Raw genomic sequence first — 12,466 nt, forward strand, 5'->3', positions numbered from 1 at the left:
CGGTCATTCTGGCGTTCTGGTCACTTGGCTTTTATATATATAAATTAGAGGCCCAGTGCACAAAATTCGTGCATGGGGGGGGTCCCCTCAGCCCAGCCTGCACCCTCTCCAATCTGGGACCCCTCAGGGGATGTCTGACTGCTGGTTTAGGCCAGATCCCCAGGGCCTAAACCAGCAGTCAAATGTCCCTCTCACAATCCAGGACTGCTGGCTCCTGCCTGCTTGCCTGATCACCCCTAACTGGCTCCCCTGCCAGCCTGATCGCCCCTAACCCCCTCTGCCTCAGCCCCTGGCCTAAGTCACAGTCTGGCCTCCCTCTGTGAAAGGCAACCTGGCGGATAAGGGAAAGGCACAGCCCCCATTACCCTGTGGCTGCAGGGGAGGGCAGTTGGGGGAGACCAGGCTTGCAGGGGAGGGCAGTTAGGGGAGACCAGGATCGCAGGGGAGGGCAGTTGGGGGTGATCGGGCTGGCAGGGGAGCAGTTGGGCATCAATCAGGCTGGCAGGCTGCTGGCCTGGTTGCCCCTCACTGCCGCCCCTGCTGGCCTGATTGCCCCACACAGCCTGCTTGTTCAGTCGTTTGGTCGTCCCTCACTAACCCCCCTGCCGGCCTGGTCGTCCCACTCAGCCTGTTTGGTTGTCCGTTTGGTAGTTTCGGATGTGACAGCCCCTGGCTCTTTATATATGTAGATTGTAGCTTTTATGTATAGTTCCAGTTGATTTCTGCTTTCCTCTAGTAAACAAAAAACTTTTTCAATTATGCCAATGGCATTAAAAGAATTTGGATAATAGTTACTCAAAACATTTGTGTGTATTAATGGAGTAATTTAACTGTGGAGGAAGTTTTTTGTTTTGTTTTTTAATATATTTTTAAATTTATTTCACAGAGGAAGGGAGAGAGAGAGAAACATCAGTGATGAGAGGAATCATTGATCGGCTGTCTCCTGCATACCTCATAGTGGGGATCGAGTTTGCAATCCGGGCATGTGCCCTGACCGGGAATCGAACTATGACCTCCTGTTTCATAGGTCAACACTTAACCACTAAGCCGTGGGCCAGGCTGGAGGAAGTTTTAACCTTTGTTAATTTCAGCCCTTTTTCTGATCATTTGATTAGCATCTGATATAGATGTGAAATCTTAGTCCTTTACAACTAAAGATGAAGTATATTTCTCATAATTTTTCAGATAATACATTACCATTCTTGACTTTCTTAAGGAAAACTGTATAATTGTGGAAGAAAAACATGTTTTGATTTGCCCTACCATTTTTTGAACATGACTTTTATGTACCAGGTACTGTGCTAATTCTGCACTTAGGCACTAAATTTATCAGTTCTTCACAACAGCCCAGCCATGGAAAGTGAGGTGCAGTGAGGTTATGTAACCTAAGTAAGGTCTACGACTAGTGAGAGAGCTGGCTTTGAACTCTTGAAGGTGGGGGTGGAGGTGGGGAGAGTGGGGCCCCAAAGCCAACTATATCTAGAGCAATGTTCTTTCTCTTAATCCACCTTGCCCCACTGCAAAGATGAACCTCATTGTCATATCTGTGCCACTTGGGATGTGCTCTTTTGAAGGCCTAGGATTTATATAGAAATTGCAGTTCTACTCCACCCTTTACTCCCTTTCCTCCTGCCCGTCTTGCCAAGTTTGGCAAATGTCAAAAGCACACACAGTCACACGTCCATATTTGAATTTTTAGTCCTTCCATCCTCATCCTGGAGATTTCCCCTATTTTTTCTGACTTGCTAAGCTATGCATTTTGAAAGATATTACATATATTTATATTTATTATATGTTATATTTATTCCCCCTCATTTCCAGGTGTTACAGGAAGTTTTCAGGTTATCTGGATCTAGAAGTTGACCACTCCCCCTTAATCTTTAAATTGAGAGAAAATATTGCAGTCACATCATAGTGCCGGCTAATGAATTATTTGTATAGATGTAGAAAAGATAAATATTTATTGATGTGATCAGAGGAGTGAAGTTTAGTGAGCTTTCCCTGACATTGACATACATGGGCCATCCAATTGTCCATCTTTTAACAAATCTCACTTGAGCTCTGTTGGCATAATTAAATGGGCTTGATAAACCCTCTCTCTTTTCTTTTCCCCAGATGCCTGACACCTAGCTGTCAGGCTTTGAAACCAAAACACTTCCTTGCCCAGGTTAACTTAGAACAGTGAAGCCGGCTCTTAGCCTCATGCCTCTCACACTCTCATCTTCCCTGTGGACAGACAAGGTGGCTGTGACACTGAGCCGGGAGCCAGCTGAGGGGAGCCACACAGTCTTTAGATGAATCTAAGCTATCCCTTCACAGGGACCTGCCTTGAGGAGATGGGGTTGCTGAGCCACCTTCTTGCTCAGTGTCCTATTACTTGACTGTTGAGCTTTTGTTTATCTCCTCTGCTATTGGACAGGGATAAAGTAGCGCCTCATCTTCCCTCAGAATCTAAAGTCAGTCCTTATGGCAAAAATCACGATATAGTCCAAATTAAATCTCCCCAAGACGTGATGTGTTAACGATGCATGCTGGGCTATTTTAAGGGGGGTAAGGGGGAAGGCCAGTTTTTCCTCCAATATTGAAAGATCACAATATTTAAGGTGATAATGTAATAGGCCATCACTCAGAGGCCATTTTACAAACAAACAGCAAAATGAGAATTCCATTCACAAGAAACACTAAGAGGCAGGAAAACCTTAGCAAACAGCAGGTTCACACCTATTTCATGGACGCAAGGTGCTTTCACTCAGAATAGTGGGCAGTTATGCAAACTGTTTATATTGGCTTTTCTGTTTTTGTGGGTGTTTGATGACACCTTATAATTATCACATTTAATTAATTGATTGCCATCTTGGATATGTGAGAATTACATTGGATAATCATTGTGACAAATGCTCTATAAACTAAGATCCCTGTGGTTGTCATTAATGCAATTCTCCAACTATTTCTGGTTCCAGGCATGTGGTAGGTTTTCATATCTCCCTTGAAGTTAGGTAGGGCCAATGGGACAGAGCAAAAGTGGCATGGTTACATCTGAGTAGAAGCGGTAAGTCAATATCAATATCAATATCAATATCAATATCAATATCAATATCAATATCCCTTCTCCCTTTCCCTCTGCCATGACAACATTCCAGAGTGTGGTGACCACAGATGGAGATGAGCAAGAAATAAACGTGCTGTGGGAGCCACTGAATTTTGGGGATATTTGTCATTGCAGTATAACTTAGCCCATCCTGACTGATGTACACACACGCATGCAGGTCTTATGTGGTCTTGTGCTATTTGACACAGAGCCTGAGCCAATCAACAAGGCTTATGGTGAGGGTACAATTTGAATAGAGTATTTAAAAGGAACACTTTCAAACTTTAATGGGAAAAAGATAGCCCCAAGATCCTTCAAGAATATGTTTGAGTCATGCCCTATTTCCATTAACCTAACATGAGCATTCATAGAAAAGGGGGAAATTGCTACTTAGTGAGTCCCTTCTCTGTTCCTGGCACTAATTGCACAAATGAACTCATTCAATTCTAAGTAGCACTGGGAAGAACCTTGGGTATTATTTCTATTGCTCAATATAGAAAGTAAGCCTGAGAGATATTCAATGTCCCAGGTCACACAGCTAGCTAATAAGCAGATGAGAAAATTATTTTAGAGGCACAAAATGCTACTTTAATGTAGTGACAATTTCAGCTTAAATCTAGAAATTGGATAGGAGTACCTGCTTGCTGAAGATGAGTTGCCCAACTTAAGGGTTAATTATTCTTATTCTGAGTTTAAAGGGGAAAATATAAATCGTCCCCACTATACCTTGACCTTTCTCAATGACCTTGACCTTGCATAAAAGTCACCAAAATATAAACTTCAACCTAACAAAGCCCTAACTCCCCTGGAAATTTGGAAGTTAACTTCCTCCTGTTTGGGTGGAATTGTTGACTAGATGTTTTACCAGAGCTGTCTATTTTCATTGTTTGATTCATTATCCCTAATTTACATTATATCTTTTCTCAACATCAAAAAAAAAACACAGCAATCCAAAAGGATGTGTTATCAGAATACTACACCTTTAAAATTCAGATTTTTAAAAAAATTGCTAATCAAACATAAATATGTTCATGTTTAATATAAAATAGTATAAATAACCGAGATCAACATGTAATTGCTTAAGAATGTCATTTACCACACATTATGAAGCCAGCCATCTTATTTTAGTTTGTTATACAGCTATATGAATTCATCTTTGCATTTCTGTGCATGAACGTGGAATGAGAGGTGAGCAATTTTCCAATTTTTTTTTAATGAGGGGCTCTTTTAAAATCTGGTTAATAGTTCTCAACCTGGCCCTCACCTCAGACCGAATAAATCAAAATCTAGACATTTGGGTTCCAAACAAATTTTTTTTTCCAAAACTCCGTATTTGGTTCTAAAGTAAATCAAGGGTTGGGAATCATTGGGTTAAAATCATGGACTCTTGTTGATGAGACAGACTTGGATTCAAATCCTGGGTCCACTGAGGAAGTTACTTGATGTCTTAATTTTGTCATCAGTGAAGTGGGAATAGTAGTAGCATCTACCCCAGACATTTGTATTACGCAAAGAAGTGTGTGATATGTGTAGAAGAGCATAGTCCGTAGCCAAATCAAGCACCCAGTGAATTGTTAGGACCTGCGGATATATTAACTTACATCCCAATGGGGCTTTGCAGGTGTGAGGAAGGGTTTTGAGAGGAGCAGATTATCCTGGATTATTCAGTGGCCCACGGTAACCATAAGGGTCCTCATAAGAGGGAGGCAGGAGGGACACAGAAAGGGACATGATGACCGAAGCAGAGAGGTTGGAATGATTCAAGGAAGGGGCTCGAGCCAAGGAATGGAGGCGACTTCTGAGATCTAGAGGAGGCAAGGTTCTGCTCTGAAGGAATGCCAATCTGTCGACACCTTGATTTTAGCCCGCAACACCCATTTTGGACCTGGCTTCCAGAACTCATTTCCTCCCTCCCTCCCTACCTCCCTCCCTGCCTTCCTCCCTCCTCCCTCCTTCCCTCCCTCCCTTCCTCCCTGTCTCCCTTCCTCCCTCCCTTCCTCCCTCCTTCCCTCCCTCCCTTCCTCCCTTCCTCCCTTCCTTTCCTTTCTTCTTTCCATCCCACTGGAAGCACTTGCCTCTTCAGCCCCAAGCACTGCACTTAGGCTCTGGGTATGCAAGAGAAACGTACAGACTCACGTGAGAAACACCTTTAAGCCATTACAATACAACATACAAAGAGAGCAAAGGGAAACCAGCAAGCCAGTGGTGCCGGGGAAGCAAGGGTGAGTCCTATTTCTCAATCACATAGGTGGTGCCTGATAAATATGAATTATTGGGTGATTGATTTGGCTCTGTTTGCTCTCCAGGGCAAGCATCTGCTCTCATGACTAACTGAGCATGTGGGTAAAGTAGTTTGTAAACAATGAAGCACAAATGTAAGGAAACGTGCCTGGGGTCACCTGGCAGGTGAAGTACCTGAAGCAATGGTGACACATAGTAGGACCTATGGAAACAAATGTGCATTGTGAAAGTATTCCCTCCTTTTTCTTCTATTCAGTCCCAGAGCCGGGTCACACTGCAGCCAGAAGGAGACCATATGTTCATGAAAATTCTCCATCGCCTACAACTTTTCTTTTCGGCGGGAATCTGAGGTGTACCCAGACACACTCGCCATTCACTCTACTCTTCTCCCACCTATATGATCCCTAGCGTATTTTGTGGATTCTTCCCCTAAAGGGCTTTCCTTATCATAAAAGATATTGGAGACAGACAAAACAGAGCTCCCGTGTGACTTTGGGTGAGTTTTTTTTTTTAAAAATATGTTTTTTATTGATTTTTTTAGAGAGAGGAAAAGAGAAGGAGGGAAGGAGAGAGAGAGAGAGAGAGAGAGAGGGGGGGGGGGGAGAGAGAGAGAGAGAGAGAGATGTTTCCTCTGGCACACACTGTGACCGGGGACCCAACCTGCAACCTGGGCCTGTGCCCTGACCGGGAATCCAACTGGTGATCTTTGCTCCGGGATGATGCTCAACCAACTGAGCCCCACTGGCCAGGGTTGGGTGAGTTTCTTAATATGCCTGAGGCCAAAGCCTTAATTTAATCCTCACATTTGTACGATTACTTACCTACCTCATGAAGGCTCTTAGGAAGATGGCAGATAACAAAGCACCTACTTTGGTGCCTACCAGATAGTAGAAACTCAAAGAAATTGTGTTCTAGTCATCTACTAATTTTTAACAAATGACCTCAAATTCAGTGGGTTATAACAACCATTGCTATATTCCGTGAATGTAGGGTCAGGTGATTGAGGGAAGGCTTGGAGGATGGCTAGTTAGTAACTCCCTGGCTGAAATGGCTTCAGAGGGCAGGCAGATCCACTGCCAAGATGGGGCCCTCACCTGGCTGACAAGGGGTGCTGGCCGAGGGCCGGAGCTCAGCCCGAGCTCCCCCTGGCCCTTCCTTGGGCAGCTTGGTCTTCCTCACACAGAGTGGCTGGGGTCCAAGGGACTGTGCCAGAAGCTGCAATGCTTCCTATGATCTAGCCCCAGAAGTCCCTTGAGCGTAAGTACTGCCATAGCTTCTTGGTCAAGCCGGCTCTGTTTCCAGGGGAGGGAAATTAGACCACACCTGTTGAAAGGAGGTGGACCGATGAATTTGCACCTGGCTTTACCCAGCTAAGAACAGCAAGTACTTCTCTTCCATGTGGTCCTGGGGCATGAGGTCAGCGCAAGCTGCTGGGCTCTGTGCTGACCAAGGGTCTACTCAGCTCAGTCCCACAGCTGCCGCAGCCGGGAGCAGCAGCTGGGCCCTGCCTTGTCTCCCGTGGCCTTTCACTGAACTGGAGAGAGCAGACTGCAGAGCCAGCCATGGGACCAGCTGTCCCTGGGGACTCTACTTTTTCTTTCCTTTTTTCCCTTCTCTGTGTGTGTTGATAACTTTTATCTATCAATCTATTTATAGTTCTCAATTTTATTTTACTGGTAATCCTTTAAGTACTGGTTTACATTTTTTCAGTTTTATTGAGATATAATTGAGACACAGCACAGTATAAGTTTAAGGTGGACAGCACAGTGACCTGTATTTAGTGGTAAATGATTATCACAATAGGTTAACATCACCACCTCATATATTTATAAAAATCTTTTTCTCCTTGTGATGCGAACCTTTAGGGTTTACACTCAGCAACTTTCAAATAGAGGAGTGTTAACGACGTCATCATGTCATGCAGAACATCCTGGTACTTACTTACCTTGTGATTGGAAGTTTGTACCATTTGACCACCTTCATTCAATTCCTCCACCCTCCACCTCTCATCACTGGTACCACAAATCTGATCTCTTTTCTATGAGGTTTTTTTTTTTTAAATTCCACATATAAGTGAGGTCATACAGTATTTATTTGCCTTTCTCTGTTTGACATATTTCACTTACTATAATGTCTTCCAGATCCATCAATGGTGTCCCAGATGCCAGGATTTCTTTTTTATGGCTGAGTAGTATTTGTGTGTGCGCGCGTGTGTGTGTGTGTGTGTGTGTGTGTGTGTGTGTGTGTGTGTGTGACATTTCCTTTATCCATTCATCTGTCAGTGGACACCCAGGCTCTTTCCACGTCTTGGCTATTATGAACAGTGCTACATGGACTGCACTCTTCTAAGCTATTCAAATGCACAGCCGTAGCAAAACCTCTGGTTATGTTAGTGAACAGAGCAACTTCATGAATAAACTCGCATTCTGTGCTAATTCCTTAGCTCTGAGCCCCCTGGTGTGAAACAACTTGATGGCGATTTTATTTATTTTGTCTTCTGGATTCTATCTGGGAGTCCTGGCGAATGCTGAAATGGTTTTGCATAATGTAAAGACTATAGGTTTCTCCCCAGTTCTGGTTCAGTTTTTGTTTCATAACTTGGACTTTCCATACGTATCTTGCACAGACACATTTTTCTCTGTCCTTGAGGCATCTGTATCTATTCACTATGCAAGTGTTTAAAGTCTTAGCTCGTCACTTTCATTCTCTTCCTTATTTGACAGAACCAGCATTTCTCAGAGTGAACATTAAAGGATGTCATATGTCTGTGAAAACCCTGATGTCAAAGAGGCCGAGGAAATGCCGACTGGCTTCAACAAAATCCAGCAGACCCGTTTCTTTGCTGCAGGACTTCTCAGGACCTTTAACAAATGACTGTGTATGTTGTATTTCAGAGAAAATAGTGAAGGTCACATTTCATGGATTGTACAACCCTAGACCCTTTTCAGAGAGCACCCCCCCCCACCCCCCGGACTTATGTTCTATGGAACACACTTTGGGAAATGTAGGCCTAAACTGATGCTCCTTTTGTGGTGATAGGGGAGATGCACGGGGCACACCATTGTGTGAGTGTGTACATTTCAGGTTTCTGCACACCTTCCTTTCCTCCAGGCAAAGTTGAGTGCAGCCCTTTCCTGGGGTCCTGGGGGGCAGCCTGGTAGAGTAAGAAATTGGGGTTCCATTGCAGTTTCTCCTCTTAGCTCTGTGATCCTGGGCAGGTTAGCTTCAGATCTCCCAGGTACGATATGGGGTTAATACAACTTCCCGAGCTTGGGCAGTGGTAATACAAACACAGGTGGGGCTGGAGTAGGTGCCAGGATATGCCAGCTTCCCTTCCCAATCCTGGGACTGATCCACCACTGGGGACAATGAATGAACGCGCTCGCCCCCTAGTGGGCATTGCTGTCTCTGCCACCCGAGTCCACCCATCCTGATAGAGGACTGGATGGCTCCTATTGTTGGCTCCTTAGCGACTGTTCCCCATTGGTCTGTGGGTGATTCATTTTAGACAAATGAGTCAAGAAATTATTTGAACGAAGTTGATAGATTTGAGAGCAGAGATTGTGGGTTCTCTCCCCAGCAAGAGACGAAGTACCATCCCCATTTTACAGATGCTGGCCTTGAGGTCACACAGATGTGACAGGGTGACTCTGGGATTCATGGATGGGCCATTTCCACACAGCTGAATGCTTTGTAGACAACCAGGATCAAGATCCTCTTATTCCCTTTATCAGATGTGGCTCTTACATGGGAGAGGAGAGAGGTGCGATTTGCCTGATTCTACCTGTGATTCAAGTTTATCTCTAATACCTATAGGCCTTGCAAATAGTAGGCAGTCAGTGATAACAAAAGTTATTGTTTTTTGAGAGTGCGGTCTGCCAGAAAACATCGTAAGTGCTTTACTTCTTTGATCCTTACAACAAGCCTTTGAAGATGGCAGACTGTCTCTCAGTCCCATGTTAGAGCTGAGAAAAGAAGCCCAGAGCATTTGAGTAACTTGCTTAAGATCACACAGCAAATGCGGGACAAAACCAGCAATCAGACCAACACAGTCTGATTTCGCACCTCGGCACTCCCACCACACCCCACCCTGCCTTTCTAAACATCCCTTCTCGGCCACTGTGGTCGCAACAAGTATTTACTGGGTCCCCGCTGTGTGCCCACCCCTGTGCCAGGAGCTGTGGAGGGTACAAAAGATTCATGAAACTATTTGGTATCTATGATTGCTCCAAAATTGGTTTTGACTCCATAATAAACGGTAAAATCCCCGAGGAAAACACTGAATGAGGACATTTAAAAGAGCAAGTTTTTCAGAGTAGGAAGAAACTGGTTAATAGCAGGCTGAAGGGCAAACATGTTTGAAAAAAGAGCCAAGGCAGGGAAAACCAACCCTGTGTTAGTGACACATACGATCTGTATGCCTGTGAGCCGGAGGACGGGAAAGGGGAGAAAGCCATCTTCCCGGGCACATGAAGCCTGGCAGTTCATGGGGACCATAACGCAGTGTTAAAGGGGAAACCCTGCCTGGAGGGCGGAGGTGGACTTTAACAGAAACCGGGTCAGGCAGGTGCAAATTGGAAGCGGGGAGATGCAGAGGCACAATCTGAGGAATACATTTACCCAAATATCAGATAAATAATAAATTATTAAATATGTTAAAAGCTAAAAGGATCTTTGTGTCTGCAAGGCTCTTACATTCAAGAGGAAAAAAATGGCCGGTTGGTCTGGTCCGAGAGGGTGAAGGGAAGGGAATGGAGCCGGTCTGGCTAGACCAGTCCTTCTTCTGACGACGGAGATCACCAGGCTCAGGCCACATGCAAGTCCCCCCGGGGAAGTGAAGGAACAAGGTAACAACACCAGGGCCCGTGAGAGAAGGGAAGTCCCTGTCCCGCTCTCCTGTGCCCAGGAGCCCCAGGGAGGGAGCTCCCTCTGCCTGGCACGGGAGGGCTGGGCCCATCAAGGCCCTGTGTCCCTCCAGGCTGCCCTCAGCCCCTCTCAACCACTTTGTTTCCACCTGCTCAGGACAGCGGGAGGCGAAAATCTTCAAATGGCTGCACCCGGGGCTGGAAGAGCCCCTTGGAAGGTTGCCTCCTAAGCTCTGTGGCCCCTCTGCCACCTCTCTCACCGGTTTCTACCCCACGGGCAGGAAGGAAAGACTGGGCCAGTCACAGCTCGGCCCCTGGGTCAGCTGGGTGACCTGGGACAAGTGACTCCACAGCTGGTTTGGAAAAGGAGAATGAGGATGGTGGCACCTTGCTGGGCCCTGCAGGTGCTGAGGTAGGTCTGCTCGGCCAGGGGCTGTGCTGGACGGTCCTGTCCCGTGGAAGTTACAGTGTCAGGGGCTCCTCCTTCGGCCCCTCCCTACCTGTGTCTCCCCACCCGCTGGGCATTTCCTCAAGCACCTCAGCAGCTTTAGTTTAGTTCATGGTCACCATCCTCCTGGGAGGTCATTGCTACTGTGTCCCTCAGGTTACAGACCAGGAGGCTGGGGCAGGGAGAGGCTCGGCGGGGACGAGGTGGCTATTGCTCCAGTGGATCCCATGCTGATGTGCTGGCTGCACTCTCCATCCCAACTTTATAAGGGACGCCAGTAACCGCAGAGCCAGTGTGCAGCTGTAGCCCTGAGAGTCTCGCGCAGCATGGTGGAATTGTTTTCCTCACACATCAGAACCTCAAATCATCTTGTTCATGTATTTGCTTACTTGTTTTTTTGCATGGCTCAACGCACTGGGCAGCAACTTCTACAACAGTAAGAATTGTATTGGTCCTCCATTCTCCTCTGAGACCAGCAAATTCCCTGCGCACAGTAGGTGCTCAGTGTCTCTGTTGGGTGAACAGAACTCAGCGTCCTAGGCAGGTCATGGTTGTTCCCCTTAATTTCTGCCAATTTATTGAGCTTCCCAGCCTCACTTTTCTCATCTGTAAAATGGAGTTCCTAAATAGACAACAGAATACTATGCAGGCATAAAAAATGATGTTGTGCAAACACAGGGATGGCAGGAAGAGATATTCCAATGTGGTAAGTGGAGAAAAAATCAGGCCATAAAACAGCTTGTCAGGGTGACCCTGCAAAGGATGCGGGATATAGAAATTACAGGCCCAGGCTATGCTTCCAGCTGCCTGGTCTTCAACCTGAATTCCCCATTTACTAGCTGTGTGCCCTTCGCTTAGTGACACTGTCTGTGCCTTAGTTTTGTCGTCTCTAAAATGAGGATGATAAGAGTCCATCAAAGTGTTGTGAAAATTAATGAGTTAAGATACTGACTGTGTGTGAGAGGGGCATTAACGCATAGTAAGAACCTACTAAAGAGGATCTGTTGTTATTTTTGACTAGAGGCCCCGTGCATGAAATTCGTGCATGGGTAGGGTCCCTAGGCCTGGCAACGATCAGGGCCGATCTGTGGGGTGACTGGCAGGGCAATTGAGGGGCCCTGCTGGCACCCGCCTTGGCTGGCCTGGGGCCTGTGGGCTGGGGCAGCTCCTGCGTTGAGCATCTGCCCCCCGGTGGTCAGTGCGTGTCATGGCGACTGGTTGTTCCACCTGTTGTTCTGCCGTTCGGTCAATTTGCATATTAGGCTTTTATTGTATAGGATAACACTACTGTTGTTTCTATTGTTATTGTGATGTATCAAGTGAACATAAAAGATTGTAAAATGGCATGTACAATATAATCCCACTAGAGGCCTGGTGCACAAAAATTTGTGCACTCGGTGGGTCCCTCAGCCCAGCCTGTGCCCTCCCGCAGTCTGGGACCCCTCGGGGGATGACCACCTGCTGGCTTAGGCCTGCTCCCCGGGGGATTGAGCCTAAGCTGGCAACCAGACATCCCTCTGGCAGCCTGGGAGCCCTCGGGGGATGTCCACTTGCCAGCAGGGAGCAGGCCTAAGCTGCAGTCTGACATCCTTAGTGCTGCTGGGGAGGCAGGAGAGGCTCCCACCACCACCGCTGTACTGGCAGCCATCAGCCTGGCTTGCGGCTGAGCAGAGCTCCCCCTGTGGGAGTGCACTGAACACCAGGGGGCAGCTCCTGCATTGAGCGTCTGCCCCCTGGTGGTCAGTGTGTGTCATAGTGACCAGTCATTCCCAGTCATTCTGCTGTTAGGGTCAATTTGCATATTACCCTTTTATTATATAGGAT

The sequence above is a fragment of the Myotis brandtii genome, unplaced genomic scaffold, assembly GCF_000412655.1.
Source record: "Myotis brandtii unplaced genomic scaffold, ASM41265v1 scaffold525, whole genome shotgun sequence".
Classification (NCBI taxonomy): Eukaryota; Metazoa; Chordata; class Mammalia; order Chiroptera; family Vespertilionidae; genus Myotis; species Myotis brandtii.